We start from the raw sequence: 22,524 nt of genomic DNA on the forward strand, positions 1-22,524 counted from the left end.
GTAATTAATATCAATGGCATTGAATACAGTATTGTAGTCCATACAGTACAGTGACCACTCTCTGAAATTGGGAAAAAGGAAAAGTTGTTAAGTGCTTCCCTAACACTAGACCTGATCTTGTTAAGGACACCTTAAGCACTTTTAAGACCAGATCTTGCACTAGGGGATAAATGTTAACAGCATTGACTGAAAAAGAACTTCAGAAGAAGGTAAAATAAAGTTTAAAAGCTGTTTGACCTTCACTGTCACTCTTTGTAAACAAACGTTTGACAGTGTCTAACATGTTTTAAGAGTTGTTTTACTTTCTGCTAGAACAGCACTTCATTTCTGCCTGGTGTAACTTTCATCCATCCATGATTATGCAAAATGTCCCTGATTTTACCTCATATATTTGCCCTGTCTGTCATAAAAGTTTTGCATTTCTGGTATAACTCTAACTATTACTGTTGGTCAATAATTCTGGACATTGCAATTTCATTGATCTTATTGTTCAGAAAATGTATGTCGATGCAAATTTGTTGTTATATTAACTTTTTAAGTGAATTAGAATAATAAAAAATCTCTTTATTTGATCTTTTGCCCCTTCATTATTGAACTATTTCAGCAGAGGAAGAAATCCCTCTCTAGCTTCTTCTGGCTTTTCCCAGTTAGGGGTCACCACAGTGGATCACCTGTCTGCTCATGATTGGTAGTGGAGTTTTACAGTGTCAAGTTGCCAGCCTGGTGCCCAACCTTCCACAGAACGCACACACACACACACACACACACACACACCTAGAGCCACTTTAGAGCATCCAATTCACTTACAGCATGTCTTTGGGAGGAAACAAGAGCACCCAGAGGAAACCCACGCAACCACAGGGAGGACATGCAGACTCCACTCAGAAGGCACCCCAGCCGAGGATTGAACTGGAGAACCTCTGGCTGTGAGGTGGCAACACTAACCGCTGCACCACAGCAGCCACCCAAAATCTCTCTTTAGCTTAAACAAACAAATTAAAGTGCTTGTCAAGTCCTCTGAAGCTAGTTATGAAGCAAAAATAACCTCCCTAGCTAAGGATAATCACAAGGCATTCTTTAACTCTGTCTGAAATCTAAAAGGGAATACCCAGCTATGTGCTGAACTGGTTGTGGATGGCATCACCCATACTCAACCAGAGGTAATAGCCAACTGGCTAGCTGACAGATTTGGAGCAAACTTCACCCCTGTCCCCTCCAGTTATTCTCCAAAGGTCACCTACCACCATTCCTCAGCCTATTATTTCAAGAGAGGAGGTCATCTCAGTGCTCTCCAAAGGGGAAAAAAACACTGCATCAATGGAACCAGACAACATCCCAGATTGCCTTTTAAACAACTTAAAGCATGACCTAGCAGACCCACTTGGATCCCTGTTTAACCACAGCCTGTGAACTGGCTATGTTCCAGAGGAATGTAGGACAAAAACAGGAATCTCTCTGCACAAAGGGGGACCATCAGCCAATCCTAGGAATTATAGACCCATAAGCTTAACTAGCCTCATCTGCAAGGCCATGGAGAGAATCACTATGGACCTTATTAACAAGGACATTGGTAATCTCTAAACTCTGGATCCAACCCAGTTTGGATTTGCTAAAGGTAGTTCATGCCTGTTAAACATAGTTGACTTCTTCAAGAAAGTCACCAAGGCCCTGGACAAGGGAAAGACAGTGCACACAACCTATCTTGACCTATCCAATGCATTTGATGCAATCCCCCACTCAGTTGTTATAGAGAAACTCTCCTATTTGGCATTAACCCCTATATTACCAGATGGGTAGCCAACCGACTCACTGACAGGACACATATTGTCAAAGTGGATGACTTCATCTCTAGCAAAAGCCAGTCACCAGTCATACCATGGAGTTCTGTGTTGGGCCCCTTACTGTTTGGAATTTACATCTCAGAAGTCAAGCCAAATTTGGACAGCCTGTGGCTGACCAAGTTTGCTGATGATTGCAAATTGGGAGCAATCACTGAGTCCCCCAGAGATGTTAACATACTGTAGACAGGGTTAATGCAAGCAAATGATTGGTGGCAAAGGCAAGATTAAAGGTAAATACAAAAAAAAAAAAAAAAAAAAACATTATTATTATTATTCCCTCTGAGAAAGCTGCTGACATCCCTGCTAATTACATTATAGACAGTAACCCCCTAAGTGTAGATCCAGTGGTACATGATCTGCATACTCAGGTTGATAGCAATCTGAACTTTGACCACCATGTATCTACAGCAGTAAGGAAATCCTTCTATGTGGCATATCTTGTAAGTAAAGTCATCACATCTAGATCTAAGGATGTTATAATGCCATTATATGCAGCCCTCATTAGACCAATAATTGAGTACAATGCTCCCTTTTCCATGAAACCTTGGTTTCTGAGAAAAAGCTGTGTTCCTGCATTTTGTTTTACTTGGAAATAAGGCTGTGTTTTGGAGCAGTTTTGTTGTGTTGTGCTGGTGATTGCTTTCTACTTTGGTTCATCTGCAGTTGTTCCTGGGGTTATCTCATTGATTAGGTTAGTCAGTAAGTCTGTTCTTTTCTGACCAACTATTTCTTGACCAACTTGACCTCAGAATTTTAGATGACACCCTAAACACACATACCATGAGCAGTGGTAATTAATTCAACATTAATATCAGGAAATATAGCATCATGAGATTTGGTAATTTAAAATAAATGATTAAATCATAAAAAATACACAACTATTAAATATCATTTACAGAGGGATAGACTTTGATCACTATGTACCAAGATCAGAAAAGCATATTATATAGCCTTTTTAATTCAAAAAGTCATGTATAATCATTCCATAAAAATCATCCATTTTATACCTCATTGATCAGACCATTTCTTGAATACAGTGCTACATTTTGCAGCCTTTCAAAAGTTCCTTACTAGAAAGATAATAGAACTGGAAAGCTATTCAGAATGTTTTTCAGAATTGTCATTATATTCCATTTCATATTGATTACTAAGAAGTGACCTCTGTCAGGTCTATAAGTCAATGTCTGATTCATTTCTAGTTGAAGGTGTGTGCCTGGAACCCATAAACAGGTAAACTAACACTAAATTAGTGGAGCCAATATTAACAGTCAATGTCAATAAAAGAAAAACATGCCATATAAATTGTACATCTTCCAAAATTATGGGAAAACATTCTTAAAAACAGAAGACATTTGTTATTAACCTTCTTCAAAAATAATCTTTATGCACATATTGGAAGAAAAAAATATCAGCAAGAGTTACAACAATCAGGCTTCTTAAAGGCTAAGTCATAAGCTTGACAAGTGAACCTATGCAACAAGGAAGTAGACTGAAGAGCCCAGGTCTAGCCGGAGAGGGGCAGCTGGATGATAGAAAGACAGAAGAGGCAATGACAATGTATGAAGTAGAAAGGAGAAGGGACTTTTGTGGATTAAAAAAGGCTAAGGCACAGAGACCAAATGATGTTCCACTCAGTGTCCTAAAAAGTGGACTTCTTAGGGTTTGGTACAATCTCTGAAAAACTATGCAACACATCCCTTTATGAAAGGATGGTCTTAGAGGACAGAAGGCAAGCAGTTGTGCTTTCTATCTACAAGACAGAACAAGCAGCAGCACAGAAAATTGCAGGCTAATGATTGAATTCAATGGTGGGCAAATTGATGGAAGCGCTCTTGAAGTCAAGACTTAAAATATTCCTTGTACAGAACAGGCTGTCCAGTGAATCCCAGTATGATCTCACATCAGACATATCCTGTTTTACTCTTACCTGACTGACTTTTATGATTGGGTCACCTGAGAGTCGAGCAAATGCAGTTTATTATCGGTCTTTGATTCAGTTCACACCTTAAGTTCCTTTGAGTTTAAAACTATTAGGATGGATAGAAAAGTGGTTGAACAATAGGGAACAGGGTGATAGTCAGAGGAGTGCGCTCCAAAGGAAAGAGGGTAGCAAGGCGTGTCCCACAGGGTTTGGTCCTGAATCTTGTCCTATTTAATATGGTTGTATAATGCATAAAAAGCTGTATCAGACTTTTTGCATTTGACACAAGGTTTTGGGCTGTTTGCAGTTAGGAGATCATGTCTGGTGAATGGCCTAAAGGGACTGAAACTGTGGCAACTTCTCTTCAGCCCATCAAGAGAAATGTACTACATTTGGGGGATGACATTGCAGTATACAAATAGGGTAGTTAGGTTAAACATGTTCTGTACAAGAAAATGACATGGACGTTGTTATTATAGAGTAAAATGGTGGCAGCAAAGGAAGACAAATGCTGGGATCTGTATGTAGGGGTAAAATCCAGAGACAGCAAGTTGATATTGCCTATTTATTTGAGGCTTATGAACCGCAGGTGATACAGGTGTTAATAGGGAAGGGGTAGTTGCAGTACTGGTGGTGAGATGAATGGAAGGAATAACACAATGGAGAGGCTAATGGAGCTCAGTCTTTTTTTTCTTCTGGAAAAGAGGAGAGATTGGGAAGGGCATCATATGCTTATATAAAGCTCTCAGTGGTAAAACTGATGGAATTACACAACAATGGAAGGATGGGGCAGAATGGAGGTGTCATGACCAGCAGTTTAGCTGAGCACCGTTTAATCCTGACTTAAAAATGTACTTTTCACAGAAAGGATGGTTGATGGGTGGAATTATTTACTAGAATGAATGGTAGAAGCTGAATCAATTAATGCCTTTAAAGCAGTGTGAGATTCCTGCAGAGATGGGATGGACTGTTGGGATAGCAACCTGGCCTAGCTACAACACTCTAGCAGACTAGATGTACCCTTCTTCTGTCTTAGTTAATGCAATGTGACAAATGCCAAGCCAGGAACTGTAAAAGCAAGTTTCAGACAAGTTTGAATAACATAGTTTCTATGCAACGGGCATTTTTTACATACAGACTCATAGAACAAAGTTTAGTTTAAGTGAGTGCAAACAAAACATTTAGCTAATACTGAAAAGAACTCTGGTAGTTCCAAAGAACAAAATGCTTAGTCAGGATACTGAGATGTAAGAGAAGGGACCAAGTGGGTCATGAAATAGAGATTATACAGCAGCTGAGCAATGCATTGCTTAACCATAATTCATTAATTCTCAAACAAAATAAAGCTGTAAGTGATCAAAGAAAGAAAATGGCATTTAATGTATCTGAAGACTTGCTTGTAAAACAATTCTTGGAATGAACTTATATTTTATTAATGTCAGCTGTTTTAGAGGAGAAAGACATACCGTGCAATTTGTAAATCAAGATATTGTTCTGTTTGGTAATACTATCTTAAGTAAATATTTGGGTTCAGAAGGTAGTGAAACATTTCAGCTACTGTCCTAGATTAAATTCAAGAGCTTAAATTAAATATTACCACGAGAATCGTAACAAGCAGGTCTGTAAGGCTGAAATGTGTTAAGAGTCAGTGAAACTAATCTGCAAAGGCAGGATTAACTCAACAACATACATAGTGAGTGGTTAATAACTAGGCATGAAGGGATGGAAGGAGCAATGTGTTTCTGGGTTATGTGGGGCAGTGGCTTTGGTAATGACATGTCTAGTAATTATTTGGTCTCCAGTTATTATTATTTTGTCTCCAATGGGATCATTTTGTAGATGTCTATGTCCTGAAATAGGCTGTCACAGTAGTTTCTAGAATTAGAAGCACTAATGAAGAGGAGATTCATGACTAGAGTGGCAAGGGAGGAGAAACAAAGGAGCAGTAGTAGTGCTGTTTCAGTGCAGTGTAGGTCTTGCAAAGACAGTGACCTATGTCATCTGAATCAGTCTTGTTTCACTTCTGCTCATACCTCTCAGACTCCAGGGATGTCCCTGATTTTGGCTCAGATTTTTTCCTCTGTTCATCTTAAAATTGGTGATATTTTGAGAAAAGATTGCAGAGTAGAGTAAAGACATAATGGTAATCATTATAAAGTTATTTAACTTTAAAAAATGCAAGATAATTCATAAACTCTTATTTTGTCAGCTTTCTAATTTTGTAATGCCAGTATTTAGAAAAGTGTTCCTCATTTAGGATCTTTTTCCATGATGAATTTTGGCTTTGTCCCTGATTCTAGACATAAAAGGGTGAGAGATATGCTTCTGCTGTAAGAAAAAAGATGCTGAGAAGGAGATAAACATTTGCAGGAAGGGCAGGAACGATCACAAAAGACAGACTGAGGGGACGACAGAGAAGACATTATGCATGAAATATTTGTATTATGCGAAAATTCTGTGTAGTGGAGTTGATAACATGGATGGAAAAAAGTGACAAGGCAAATAGGACTTAGGAAGTTAGTGCAGTGGAACAGGATGATGCCTAGGCCTAGCATTAGCACACATATGGAATGAATGAGTATGAGAGGATGAAAGGAGATGCCAGGCAGGGGTATGAGCTGGACGTGCTAGCATTTCAGATGGATATTTCTCTGCCGTAAGCAACTTAGAGGAGGCAAAAAGGCATGAGTAAGTGTTCACATAAAAAATGACACATAGTCAAGACATATGGGGAATTCATGACAAATGCAAAGCAGAGTATGCGCTCACAGGGGATCTTTTTGTTACTGACGTAGACAGATGATGAGAGCAAGGATTAAAGCAAACTTCAGAAAAGAATCCATGTTATCAACTACACTACACAAAACCTCCACATGCTGCTCTGTTCTTGATCAGGCTGAGCTAGGAAAGCATGATGATTAGTTGTCTGTCTGGTGCCAGGATCCATGCGATTACATATGATGTCAAGTCCTTGAACAACAAGTCTGACTCTGTCATAGTACAGGTCAGTGTCAATGACTTGAGACATACCTTCTTGGACTATATGAAGAGAGATGTGATGGAGCTCTCAGACTGTGTGCCCCAGGTACTGAGCAACATTCTACCTTCTCCAAGGATGATGCCACAATATGAGCAAAAATAATTGACTTAAAAAATTAGCTTAGTTTTTGGTGTCGTTTGAAATGGGTCTGATATTTGTCAGCATGGGAGAATGTGATCAACAGACAGTGATGCTTCACTAGGAATGGCCTGCACCTCTCCCCTCTAGGCTTTTGAATATTTGCAAAGACATTATTCATCCCCATATGGCCCTGTTTTTGCAATACCAACCAGATGCTTCTACAAATAATGAATCAAACAAAGGAAATATGAAGGTGTTACTGATCAGTGCTAGGAGCCTAAAAATAAATTGTACTCCCTACAAGCCCTTCTCACCCAGCAGGAAGTAGATGTTTGTGTCACAATTAATATCAACAAGCTTTACAATAAAAAGAAGAGGTTATTGGCTAAATGTAAAAAGAACAATCCAGAGAACAACTGAACCCTCATCATTAAATTAACATTAAGTTAAACAAACAACTCGGGTGCTTAATTAAATCTACGAAGGCCAAATCTTATGTGAGAATAGCCACTCAAGAAAAGGCCTTTTTTAGTTATATCCGTAATCTCAGGAGCACAACACCAACATGTGCTGAGCTGATTTTAAACAATGTTATCTACATAGAAGCTGAAGATATAGCTAACATACTGGATGATAAATTCAGCTGAAACTTTACCCCTCTCTCACCCTATCTGTCTTACACGAAATATCTGAAACTGACATGCCACCAGCAATCACACAAGACCAAGTGCTGAAAGTGCTATCAAAAGCAGAAAATGCTGCATCAGTGGGTCCTGACATTATTGCAGGATGCATGATTTAGCCACATCCCTAACAACACTGTTCAAGCTAAGCCACCATATCAGTTTTGAACCAAGTGAACGGAGAACAGCAAGAGTTATTCCCCTACATAAGGGAGGACTTACCCTGGACCCAGGCAATTACAGACCCATAAGACTGACCAACCTCATATGCAAAGCCATAGAAAGAATTATAATAGAATGAATAAATAAGGATGCAGGGAACATCCAGACACTGGACCCATCTCAGTTTGGATTTGTCAAAGGCAGATCAAGCTTACTCAGACTGGTGGACTTTTTTTGAAAAGGTTGCCAAAGCAATGGATGAAGGTTAAATGGTACAACCTGGTCAAGGTTTTTGACACAATCTCCTCCTCAGACAAAGCAAAAAAGTTTAATGAACTATAAATAAAACACTTCATCACCTGCTAGAATGCCAACTGGCTCACAGATAGGACATAGAAGATCAAAATAGGGGAAGCTACCTCCACAAAAAGAACTTCCACCCATGGAGTCCTCCAGGGTTTGGTCCGAAACCTTTGCTGTTCAGCATATATTTCTCAGAAGTACAAGACAATACCAAAGGGCTCTGACTAACTACGTTTGCATATGACTGCAATCTGGGAATAGTGACCAAATCCCCAAAAGACTCTAACAAATAACTGGTGCCAGCCTCGTGGACTAAAGTTAAAATGCCAAACAATGCATTATTGTCTCCTTTGGAAAGTTGATTTCCCCCGGAGAACTACCACATCGACAACACACTCATAAGAATTCACCTAGTCATTCAAGAATTGGGAACTTAAGTGGACAGTGACCTAACGTTTGATCAGCATGTGTCTACTGTGGTAAGGATGTCCATCTATATTGTAGGGATTATTAACAAGGGGATTGTCTCCAGATCCAAGGATCCATTATCCCCATTACTCAGCCCTTATTGGACAAATCATTGAGTATAATGCTCATTGTGGCATGTATCTGTCCTGGCACCTGTAACAACTGGGATGCCTGCAAAACTATCGTGCAGAAAGGATACAAGGCCTAAACAATAGGTCCTACATAAAATGCCTAAAAGCTCTTTCGCTATATTTTGTCTGTTTCAGACTGCTATGACCTGACCTGTGTATAGCACACAAGACATCCCCCAACCCATGAATGATGAACTTGGTATCAGAAATATTCAATCCAGAGGCCTAAACTTCTTTTGCAATGTTTTGGAGGGACAGGTGTACTTCACAGGGTATACTACTGCACTGGAACAAACTCTCCATCCACATAAAGCAAAGCTCATCCCTGACCACATTCAAGCATAACTTGGATGAAAGGATGGGAAAAAGGAAATTTACCCTATGATTCCCCTCTGTACTATTAATGGAAAAAGACAGCTCCTAAATGCTTTATCGCAAAGCATGGGTCCCCTCCAGATATCTATGTTTTGATTTAGTAATTATCACAAGAGTAATATACAATAAATATAGATATTTAAAAGGGTTAGGTGAATCTAAACTACAAAAGTACAGGTACATTTTAACACCAAACTAGATAAGTCTTAAAATGGCCTGCAAAAACAGCCTAATACTAACCTATGAGGAGCAATATAATCTAGAGGGGAGCACTTTCCATGCTGGTAGGTAACTACTGAAGATAAAGAAATTCACTCATTTCTTGACAGTGAGGAAAAGATGGTTTGAGGAGGTGCAGCAAAAGCTGAAGATTTTATTGTTACTTGGACAGTGTAGTAATTCTCATGTGATATTATACATTTTTACGTAAGACGGTATTTCATTTTTACAGTACAGCACTCTACTGCATCTTTTTCACTTACACCACCTGTTAAAATCCATAAATGCTGAACAAAACACAGTCACTGGGATACCTTTTAGGTGCTCCACTTGGACACATTCTGCAAATTCAGAATAACTTTATTAAGCATTTTTCATCCACTTAGAAGATAGAAATCTGCTTGTAATACTTTTCACATGAAACAAAAAAAAAAATGTAAGAGTCTGGTGATATTTGTTGCCAGCTTTGATTCGGTCCATTGTCTCCCATCTGACTGATGACAGACACATCACCTTGACATTAATTTCCCTTCGATAATGCCTTACTGAACACTGGCAGTATTAACAATCAGTGTGCCACATTTAAGACACGGGTTCTACAGCATAATCCCACAACTATCGCAGTAACCGAATCCTGCCTTAAATACAATAACTGCCTCCCTAAATTTCTCACAACTAGCTATAGCTGTTTTTCAGACCATGCAGCAGATGAAGCAGTAATATTACTAGTCAGATACTACCACAACCTTATCTGGGTGTCAGTGAACTGCTCCAGCACAACAAAGGAATGCATTCCAAACAAAATCCTTACCCACGTCTTTCTAGGTTCTAAGACTAAACTTATTATACATAGCTGACTTCTCTTCTTAGTCCAGATTATGGAAAATTCCTTGCAGACATTCCACAGTTACTGATGCAAAAGTAATCTAATTGTGCTGGGTAGCCTTAAACCCTACCAGTGTAGACTAGAGAGACTATTCTCTATGTTTTACTTATCCCAGCGCATTCAACAACCAACTACAAAAGTTCTCTAATAAAAATACTTTGCTGATATTCCTGCTAGATGTGTACCTTGTAGGTATAAACAAATGCATTATACACTGACAATATTGTTGTTCTTCTCCAATCAAATCAGTCTCCCTCTAATCTTCAAAACTCACTCCAACTGTCTTTCCCTAATCTTTCCACCTGGGCAGAGAATAACAACCTCAACACTAACCATAAAAAGACCAATGTAATGTTCTTTTCTATCCATAGCAAACTACTGCAACTGCTGTGTTTAAAAATAACAACAGTATTCCCATGGTGTCTGAATACGAATACTTGGGCCTTATTTTTAGTCCCTCCATTAACTTCAACATACATACGTACAGACAGACAGACAACATGGTTAATAAAGTCCTAGAACAGCTAAAACTGTGCTACAAATATCTCACCTCATCATACTAAAAATATCTCCTGCTGCATGCATAGCACTTTGTAAAAATGTATTCCTTCAAAAACTGGAATAGAGGTTACCATTTCTAGTCTTCCATTTTGCCTAATCAATGGCTACTGCTTGCCATTAAAGAGGAAACACGCCCACAAGCAACAGACTTATTCCTTAAGAAGTAATCAAGAAAATGGGATCACGTTGAGTAGGCCCTCATTCAAAACAGTTATAACAGACCATGCCTTTTTAATAGTGGGTAATGCAAAATGGAGCAATCTCCTTCCTGATATAAAAAGCCAAAAGTCTCTTCAAGGGTATAAATCTGTCTTTTAGAATATCTCCACGATGAAGTAGTGTGTAAGTGGTCCAGGGACAATGCTTAGTTGCATCATGTTGAACAGTCTAAGCTAAATCCATGTAAAATGTAACTCATACTGTTAACTAATATACTGAATAAAGCATAACCGATATTATAATCCAATGTATATGTCATATTTTAACAGAAGTGCTGAACTGCAAAATGCAGTTTGCCCTTTTCTCAGCATATATTATTTGTTGCCAAAGTGCCTTATGTTATGCGAATTCTGTGTTAGTATGTCTATGTTAATGTGCTCAGTCAATGAGATTTGTGTTAAAGCAATATCTGTTTAATCTTGTCACTATCAGTTATGCTCAGTTTTTTCAACTGTCAATATGATTTATGTGGCTCCCTATTGAAATGTTGGGCACTCGAAATACTGAGTGCAGAAAAGCCAAAAAAAGACCAAAAATACAGAAAAGAGCGAATCTAAAAAACTGTTCTTCTCCTTAAAAGTTCTTTTTGCAGGGAGAGGCAAGCCCCCCGCCACCCCTAGATCTTATATAGACCAACTGAGAGATCGTCATACCTCAGAGAAAAGGGAATACTCCAAGAAATGGCATCTTGGACTCTTAGTATATGTAAGTCAGATCTTTTGGCCATTTAGTCTCCACTCTTTGGGACTCAGTCTAGCGGGTCCGGATATTTCAAATGGTTATCGATTTATTCTCTTATCCAACTGTGCACATTTAATATTGCACAAACAAGTGTTTATCTGTGTAATTGTCATGTATACATTTTCTATACTATTGGCTTGAGCCTGGTTCATGACTGAAAATGGTCATTGGGTCAGCTCATGCACCAGATTAACAAATAGCAAATAAATAAATAAAATAAAATAAATGTGTACCCTAATGTTTTGTCTCTTTTAACTCCTGCAGGGGTTTTGGGTTTCTAATGCCATGACAGGAATGGACCCCATTCCTATGTCAAAGTATAAGTAAAGTTTGTGAAATTGATATTATTTCAATTTTTGATGTTAGCCAAAAGTGTTTTTCGTAGCACCCAAAATGTGCCCAGAACTGAGTCCTTCTGGAAGTCATATGGAGTGACATGTATTGGTAGCATATCTAAATATGACTGTATATTCTTTTTTTATAAGACCCATTGTTCCTAGTACTATTGGAACTCTTGTTGTATCCTTCTTCCACATTGCCATTGTTTCTGCCTGCAAATCCTGGTATTTTATGACTTTATGTTTCTCTGTATATAGGACAGTGTAATCACTGGGTGTAACAATTTCAATGATCGATGCTGCTTTTGTCCTCTTTTCGTGGACTACTATGTCTGGTTTTCCAGCATCTGTTTTTTGAACTGCTGGTAATGGGTGATCCAATATGATGTAAATTTCATCATTCTCTATAATGCTTTGTGGGTCATGTTTTCACTGCTTCTCAGCTGCTTCAATATTTTAACCTTTGCACAATCCAAAATGTAGAAGTCTTGCCAAATTATTATGCCTTTCAGTATACAGGCCGTCTGCTATTAGTGTATCACACCAGCAACAAGTTGTGCAACTGTTTCCAGTTATGTTTTACAAAACCTGGATTTGTCTGTTTCTCTCACGGTTCAACTGACTTTGTAAACCAACTTGTACATAATCCACTATTCTGGGTTGCCAATATGAACTTTCATCTTTTGGTTTAAATTCACCTCTCCTTAACCATTCCTGCATGAGGTCCTGACCAACATGAAGTTGTTCAAGGAGTTTTCTCTACTTGCAACTGTATTTATGCTTTTTCCACATTTCTTGCCTTCTCATCTGATTCTTCTCTTTATGTTCTTTTTTTTTTTGTTTGTTTGTTTGTTTTGGCACATTCAGTTGCTGCCTGATTTTTGTCTACTTCTGGTTTGATTTCCATTCCCACTTGACACCGATATGCTTCTGCTAAACTAAGAAGGGAAGTCATCTTAGACTTGTTCTCCTCGTGTTTTAAAACTTTCACTATATTTGGATCTGGTGAAATCAGCATATATATATATATATATATATATATATATATATATATATATATATATATATATACACACAGTCTTATGATTGCAGGTCTATAAATGTAATCAGTTTCGAGGAGGTTCATACCTTCTTCAGAACAAGGAATATATAAATCTTGGTATACACTGATTTGTATACATCTTTGATAAGCATGGAGCATTTTTCTTGTGTTCCTGTCAAACTGATACAATACTTTTTGGGGCCAGTCAGTCACCCCAAAACTGTAAGTTAGAACAAGAAGAGCAAATTGATTTATAGCTTGGACTTTGTTTCTAGATGTCAGGGCTGTTTTCAGTATTTTAGTGTTCTAAAATATTCCTTACCCAGTTTTGTTTGCATTTGTTTTTATTGTCAGCCCTTCATCAGTTCCAAACGTTTGTACTGGTTTCCTACTAAAGGCTCCAGAGTATCTTTATGTGGCAAGTGATCAGATGCTTCTCGTTCTACCTGTTTCTCCTTAATTTGGGGACTCATTGTTTCATCGTGTTGTGATGTTACCAGAGTTGGATTTTCTTACACTAAATTCTTCATATCACAGGTAATCCATAACTTCAGTTTCTATTTCTTTAACGTCTCCACTACTAATACCCTTTTCTGCTTTCCCCCTTTGTTTTCTTATTTGTGAAAATTTCCATATCGGGGTGCATTTGCTTGTATTTCTCTTCAAATATCTTTGGAGTTGCTTTTCGGTATTGATTAGTTTGGTTTTCTCCTTTGCATAAATATTACACTATATCAGATTTCTCTTTCTTTCTCTTGTCCATGTTTTTTTTTATACTGTCAAAATCACTAGTTTTTTTCTTTATATTTTCACATTTCTTCTATTGCTTCTCTTGCAAACAGCACAAAGTTTGTCAGTCTATATAACATTTTTTCATAGATCTATTGTGCTAATGAACACAAATTTACATTTGAAGTTTTTTACAGTTTGTCTTGTGGAAGTATTTTTCTTTCCTATAATTTCTCTCTTAATCTTTTTGAATATCTTCTATCTGGAAAATCTGGGCTTCTTGTATAATAGTAACAATACATAATGTCTTCCTTATCCTCAATAGTCCACTGTATCATCTTTATGGCTCTTTTTTGGGCTTATCAGTGCTTATAGTTTTTGTGGACTACTACTTCCTTCTTCAACAGGGACACCATCTTGAACCTGGCCTAACCTCATTGCAGGAATGTCTCCATATCTTGAGGATTCTACAGTATCATTTTTTTCTAGTCCTGGCAACAGTGTGCATAGCAGGATTGGGCACTTTTTTTCCTGAGACGTGTACCTGGCTGTCTTTTTTTCAATTTTTAAACCTATTTCTGCCCATGATATATGCTGTAAAAAACACAGCATATATCATTGTTATCTTGGTGAGATTTTGTAAAAACTGGGTCCACCTTGTGAAGGTACTCACCAGGATTTGAAGATGAATTCAGTACCAGTAATACTGCTCTCATTTGCTTGCTGATTTTATCATCTCTCCATTTGGACTGGAAAGGGTCTGTGGATCAGCTCACTCATCCCATTAACAAATAGCAAATGAATAAAATAAAAGTGTACCCTAATGTTCTTGGTGAACACTGCACTGTCACAACAGATTGGTCATTTAAAAGAACTACACTCATTTTAAAATATGTTAAACAAAGACTTTATGGAAAGCATACTACTCATGAAGTTGGAGGCTATTGATTGGTCCCCAATCATATTCGAACAGTGGTCCTATAACTGCACTGCCATCATTGTTTAATATGGCAGCCAAATTCAAGAAAGGCTATTTCCCCTTAGACAAAGGAGAATACAGGTCCATGTCTGTCTTTGGCTTATGCCAACTCTTAAAACCCTGCTCAGACAAAGAGACCAAGCCTAGGAATCACAGAAACCCCCAACTTGTACATATTGCTTAATGTGACTCTTACAAACAGCTTAGGAAGGCAGTACATCTTGCAAAAACACTGTAAAATCATCATGTTTTAGGAACCAGCAAGTAACACAATTTAGAATCCTTAGACTATTGTGGAAATTTCTAAAATCACTAATAGATTGCCTGGGCACTTCTGGAAGAATTATAATGCCCTCCCTCAGCTTAACCTCAGTGAAATTTTTGATTTACTCCATGCCAGACAAGGTCTACTAATTGTCCAATTTCAGTCCCCCTTCCCCACAATGTCACACACTTAATAAACTTCTTTGTTAATAGTACTGCATTTCTCTTCCAATTTATTAACTCTAAATAGTAAAAATGTTGTTTTGAAATATTAGTTTTATGAAATGTTCCCAATATCACATCATACCAGAAGTTTTTTTTTTAAGACTAGCCAGTCTAATCATCTGTAAAATACTTGTTGCTAGCTAATTTGTTTGATTGTCCAGTCGGATCTTTTTGGACTAACTTTGCTAGTTCAGTAGAAGGTGGCATAGTCTATCTGAGCTAGGAGTCACACATGAAGGACTTAATTAAGACTGCTCGATTGGTTCATAGTTCATAGTTATATACAAAGCAAATGACCACCAGGACTTTTACAAGCCTAGCCATGCAGTCCAAACCAATTATATACCTATGTATCATGGCTGCTTATTAGGAGGGGATATGTTAGTTATGAAGATTTTAGAGGTTATGGGAGGGTATGTTAGTTTGGGCATTACTGTCTGTCTCTGTCTATCAGAGATATGGGGGCCAGACATGGAGTGAATTTCTGATTTCCCATCCATTAGTCAAGGTAACACTTAAATAAAGTAGTGGTCAGAGGGTTAGTTGCTCTGTTTAGTCAGTTTTCTCTGCCTGTATAAATTTGCAATATTTGCTCAAAGCTGTTCATTCTGCTGCAGCAGTTTGCAGTGCTCTGTATATTTGCAGGCACATAGAATTGAAGTTAAAACTACCTTTGAGATTCCCACAGTACTTTGTTGTGCAAACAGCAACAGAGGAGCACCATCCCATGAGTTTGGTCTTAGATAGCCCAGATTGTAGTCTATACTTCCTACAGCAATCAAGCTGGTCAGCTGTAAACCTTTCTTGTGCCATTCCCTTGTAGAACACAAAATAAAGATCTGTAGTCATGGCCATGCTATCTCTGTAGCCATCCTGTTGGATATGAGCATCTGGAGGGAAGGTAGCAATTGTTTCATGTTTATTGACAACCACTTAATTCTAACAAAAACTGATACAGTATGAGTGTGAGATGTTGTTACATAACATCTCTGGAGGCAAGGCTCTCACATACAAGCACTTATAATAACAAATGTTTTAATTTACAGAAAGGCACACACTACACCCATCCCATATAGTATGGACCAGATACATAGACCCGCATATTATGAGGCTCTTAAATGCAATCTCTCCAAACCACAAAAACCTCACTGACACTGCAAAAACAAAAATTATCCTCAGGAACCCAAAGAGCATTCTCAAAATCAACACCCAACACAACACATATGGCCATATCTCATGGTGTTTTAGCTTTTAACCCATAAGGTACACCATCACACAACCCAATATTTTGTTCATAGGAGACTCCATTGTGAGGCACACAGATATCCAGCTCACCAGGATAAGGAAGGAAAGAGTTGCAGTCAGCTGCCCGTCAGGGACTAGGATCCATCAGATCACACATGTACTTGGACTACAAGTACCAGTATGACTTGGTCATAGTCCATGTGGGTGTAAATAACCTGAGAAGTACCTTCCTGCACTACATAAAGAGAGATATAATGCATTCTGTGCCCTAGGCTGGTATGGCCTTAGCATTGAGCAGCATTCTACCTTCTAAAAGGATTATGCTACAATATGAACAGAAAATAATTGACTTTAACAATTAGCTTAGAGTGTGGTATCATTTAAAGGGGGTACAATATTTGTCAGCCTGGGAGAATAAGGTCAACAGGCCAGGCCACTTTGCCAGGGATGGTCTGCACCTGTCCCTTTTGAATTTCAGATATTCGCTAAAACCTTGTCCGCCCCCATATTGCCTGTTTTAGGCATTGCCATCCTGATAAACCTACTGACATAGCTAAACAAGCTCAGGAAAATCTGAAGGTGTTACTGCTCAATGCCAGGAGTCTAAGCAAGAACCTCCACTCCCTGAAAGCTCTCCTTACCATGGAAAATGTAGATGTATGTGCAGATACCGAGACATGGTTTAAAGCTGCAGAGAGCATCCTGGCATTGCAGGGCTACAATGCCTTCTATGCATTAAGACCAGCCACTGCACAGAAAAGGACAAAAGATTCTCTTCATTAAAAACAAACACACATCAAGGCTTGTCCATCAGTAGGATAAGCTTGAGCTTCTGCACATCCAAATTATCTTAGACAAAGTCACATGCTATATCCTTTCAAGCCATAGGTACCCCTCTGTGACCCAAGAAAACCATAATACATACTTAAATATATTGGAGAAAATCCCCATTCAGCCTAACACCATACTCATGGGCAGCTTTAACTACCCCAATATAAAGAGGGAATCATGCATGACCCCTAACATGCAAGCCCAGACACTCTTGGACTTTGTAAATGCAAACACCTTGGACCAGTTAGTCTGCACTCCCACTAGTGGAGCACAATTCTTTGACCTGGTCCTCATAAACATGGTAGAACATTGCACTCTCCCTATTTTAATGTCCTCGCTGGTCAGGTCAGACCAAAAAGCTGTCTCCTTTGAAGTACAGGTAAAAACAGGGATGCTGGCTAACCCTGGAAATTTTAAGAATTATTCTAGGCAAACTTTCTACTGTTAAGTGGCATCAAAGCAAAATTTGAAGCCCCCCAATCCTGAAAACACTGCTGCCTATGCAGAATTGCTCACAGAAACCCTGTATAATCACATTAACATCTGCATAGAGACAGAAATACCTACCCGGATTAAGCACAAGATCAATTTGAAAACAAGCCCCCTTAATGGAATCCCAACATCAATAGGTTGTATAACAAAAGGAAGAAATTCATGGCAAAATTTAGGAGGTGTAATACCCAGCATAGTAAAAAAAATGCACTGATCAACTTAAATAAGCAATTCAAGTCTACCAAAACCAAATTTGGCATTAAATTAGCTTCTCTGGCCAAGAAAATCATACAGCTTTCTTCAGCTATGTCCATAACATCAAGGACACAGCAAAGTACTGAATTAATTGTAAATGGTGCCAGCTATACTGAACCAGAAGATATAGAAAACCTCCTGGCCAACAAATTTACCTTCAATTTTAACCCCCAACTCTCCCCACCATATACCCCTCAAGAAATACCCACATCTGTAACTCCCCCAGCTGTCACTAGAGAGCAGTAATATTCCAGGACACCTCCTTCATAGCATGAAACAGGAACTATCAGGTCCACTAGAATCATCATGTAACCACAGACTCCAAAGACCTTCATACCAAATGACTGGAGGACTGCAATATTTATCCTGTTGCACAAGGGCAGGCCATCCACAGAACCAGGGAGTTATTGACCATAACCATGACTATAAGAACCAACCATACACCGGAGCTGGAAGCTGCTGAAATTTAATGTCTTCTGGTACCTCGGCTACACAAGCCTTCACAGGAATAAATTCACAACATTCAGCAGTACTTTTTATAACAACACTAATTAAACAGTTAATCAATTAACTCTTTCTTAAAAATATATATTTAAAGAACCATGGTAAAATACATTCTCATACATAAACATTATAAGCTTAAATTCATTTCTAAATTTAGACCCCTAGGGTGTTAGGTATGTGGCTACAGATAGATTTAACTGCTTATCTTGTGGGGTAGTATACATCGTGGGTTGTGGTTGTACACCCCCAAGATGGTACATTGGTCAAACTAGACGTAAAGTGAAAACACGTATTCTTGAACATTTGGGGGATGTTAGGAATTGTAGGTTGGATAACCCTATTTCTGAACGCTTTCATAAATTTCACGGGGGTGTTACTGAATCTCTTTTTTTCTGTGTTTTGGCTAAACCGGACTGTGAAAGAGGTGGTAATTATGTTCAAAAGTTGTTAAATTTGGAGAGTAGATTTATATTGAATTTTGGCACACTTACCCCTAGGGGTCTAAATTTAGAAATGAATTTAAGCTTATAATGTTTATTTAGGAAAATGTATTTTACCATGGTTCTTTAAATATATTTTTTTCAAAAAGAGTTAATTTATTCATTATTTAATTAGTGTTGTTATAAAATGTACTGCTGAATGTTGTGAATTTATTCCTGTGAAGGCTTGTGTAGTCGAGGTACCAGAAGACATTAAATTTCAGCAGCTTCCAGCTCCGTGTGTGGTTGTTTCTTATATTGCACTTTTCTATGGTTTTTGAACATAACCATGACTAGCCTGATATGCAAAGCTATGGAGACAATAATCATGGATATCCTAAATGACAACATAGGTAACTTGCAAACATTGATCCCTAATCTGTTCAGATTTGTCAAGGGCAGATCTTGATTACTCAGCCTGGTGGACTTCTTTAAAAAGGTCACCATAGCAATAGACGAGGGCAAAATAGTACATACTGCCTACCTCTACCTGGCCAAGGCATTTGACACAATACCCTACTTGGGCTTTGTAGGAAAGCTCATTACACTATCTATAAACCCCTACATCACCCACTGGATAGCCAGATGGCTTACAGACAGGGCCCAAGAAGTTAGAATAGGGGAGTCTGTTTCCACAAAAAGGCTGGTGAGTAGTGGATTGCATCAGAGCTCAGTGCCAGGGCCACTACTGTTTATTATCTACTTCTCTGGGGTCAAGGCTAACATCAAGGGCCTCTGGCTAACCATATTTGCAGATGATTGCAAAGTGAGTGCAATCATTAAATCCCCCTAGACAGAAATATCCTCCAAGAAGGCCTGACACAGACTAATAACTGTTGCCAGAGTCATGGTCTAAAACTCAGTGATAAAAAGTGCATCACAGTATCTTTCAGAAAGAAGCCCACCCCCAGCAAACTATTACATTGACATTACATCCCAAAGAGTAGACTCTGTAGTCATGGATTTGTCATTTGATCATCATGTGTATACTGTAATGAGGAAATCATTCTATGTTGCACAACTTATAAGCAGGGGTATAGTGTCTAGAGCCAAACATGCCATAGTTCTGTTATACTCTTCTCTCATAAGACCAGTCATTGAGTACAATGTCCCCTTAGATATGTGCCTGGCTAGGTATATGCAACAACTTGAGCATCCTCAAAGGTTCCTCAGAAAAATAACACATGGCTTGGAAAACAAGTCATATGTGGACAGCCTCAAAACCTTGTCCTTATATTCCATCTTCTACAAGCTGCTGAGAGATGACCTATGCCTGGCCTACAAAGCATCATCCAGTCTTAATAGACCCATTACACATGCATAAAACAAATAGTATCAGGAACATCCAATCCAAGGACCTAAACCTTACCTGCAACATAAATAGGACATACTGGAGGGACAGGTATGTGTCTCAGAAGCTCCCCCCTTCTCTGGGACAAGTTTCCTATCCATGTGAAGCAGAGTTCATCCCTGTACTTATTCAAGCAAACTTGTATCAATGGATGGGGAACTGTAAATATGCCACTGGTCTGGTACCTATTTCTATATTAAAGAAAGGAAGCTTGCAAATGCTCAGCCACCCCTGCCCAACTATATATACCCCTACAAAACCCTTGGGAACCATTGCTTTTTCACTTTTATTGGGAAGCATGGCTAGGCTTTAATGGCCCCTTGGGTTGATAGCCTAGTATTCTACTGTGATACTACGATACTGAAAGAAAGTCTCATAATCTTAGATGCATATTCTTCATTAACTGAAACTTTTAAAACTGGGGCTCCATGAAGCTTGGTACTTGGCCCTTTGCTCTTCTCTCTGCACTTAAATACCTTACTTTCAGACCTTCCTGATTTAAATTGACTTTTTACTACTTCAGTCAGCCCTCTATATCAATCACATAAAGAAAACTCTCCAAGAAGATTTTCAAGCCATTTGTAACTAAATGTGTACCAAGAAAATTGCAGTAAACTTCATAACTGTAATTAAGCTTCTTGGTATTATCTATAGGCTGTCACAATGCACTAGTATCATACTAAGTAGACCTGAAGGTAGAAATAATTCCATAAATCCACAGATTAACAATCTAGGTGCTTGTTGACCAGAATCTTAACTGTAGGTAATACATAGAATGTATCTCCAATATACAGACTGACAAATCTCTTCAGCTATGAAGTTAGAAAAGTCACATACATCACTGTGCTGATTCCTAAAGTAGAATATACACTACACATTATTGTACTCAGTTTCACTTGGAAAATCAGAATTCTCCTAAATAGTCAATAAAATCTATAGGTTTATCAACCTGTCCAGCAAGAAAGAAAAGCAATGCCTCACCTTGGCCAAAAATACAGTACTATACCTCTCAATCTCTTACAGCAAGAAATCTGAAAAAGCCATAAATAAATGTGGGACAAAGGCCCAAAAATGACACTTTTTAAATGTTGTTCTTACAAACTTAGAAAGTTGATAGAATAATAGGTTTTAAATTAGCACACATTTTCTGAAGGGTATGAAGTCTGAAACTCAAATGCCTGTCATTATTTTCTAACATCAGTCTTTAACAATTTGCCACTAATGTGGCAGAAAACCACAATTTTTTTGAAAAACAGACTAAAAATATGAGGCTAAATTTGGACATTCTGAGAAAAATCTCTTCAGTTGAGAGTTATGGTCATAGTACCACACTAGCTTTTAAATCCGTAACTTTAAGCTTTTCCTGAGCTACTTTCCACTCCTAGGAGCTAAACTGAATGCCAGTTGCATTCTTATGTTTTAAAACATGATAACTAACGCACAGTTTTAATGTCAAACAACCCCATTGTAGTCTGTGAAAAAGTAATGTAAGTTAAGTTTGGTGACCTTTAAGGAAGTCGGGCCATAAACAGATTAAGGACTGTAAAGAGATGCAGAACCCATTTGGATATACAGATGCTGAGCTTTAGTGCCCATTTTTTGTTTGACATCAGTATATGTTTCTGGTTCTTCGTATATATATATATATATATATATATATATATATATATATATATTTCATATTTTCATACTAGGCTAATTCCCTGAAGGGCTATTTTAAGTCTAGCTAATAACCCAGTGTCAGAATTAAACCCTGTGTCTTGTGTCTTTGGGGTGAAGACCTTAAGCATTATACTAAACCCACCCACCCAAAAATGTGCTCTCTTTGGGACTTGACTGAAGACAGCAGGATACAGATTCATATTCTTCTGACTATCCACACCCCAGTTAACTGCAGTGAGATTAGAATCCCTAACTAACTATTTAAACAAGCTGGAGAACACAGCATTTAATGCAAGTGCCATGGCACAAGTCTACAATGTAGATTCTACTGGATTTGAAACCTGGCTCACGTGTTCTCACCATGAACTGACTGTACTTACACTTGGTGCCACAGGGAAAGCTCTAAGAATAGTTTGGGCCCTCAGGCCTCCACTTACCTGCTCTTTGTAGGCTGGTCATCTGGGAAAGAGGCAAGGGAGAAATGCATACTACTGATT

Source organism: Protopterus annectens, chromosome 6.part0, assembly GCF_019279795.1.
Source record: "Protopterus annectens isolate FY-2018-M chromosome 6.part0, PAN1.0, whole genome shotgun sequence".
Lineage (NCBI taxonomy): Eukaryota > Metazoa > Chordata > Ceratodontiformes > Protopteridae > Protopterus > Protopterus annectens.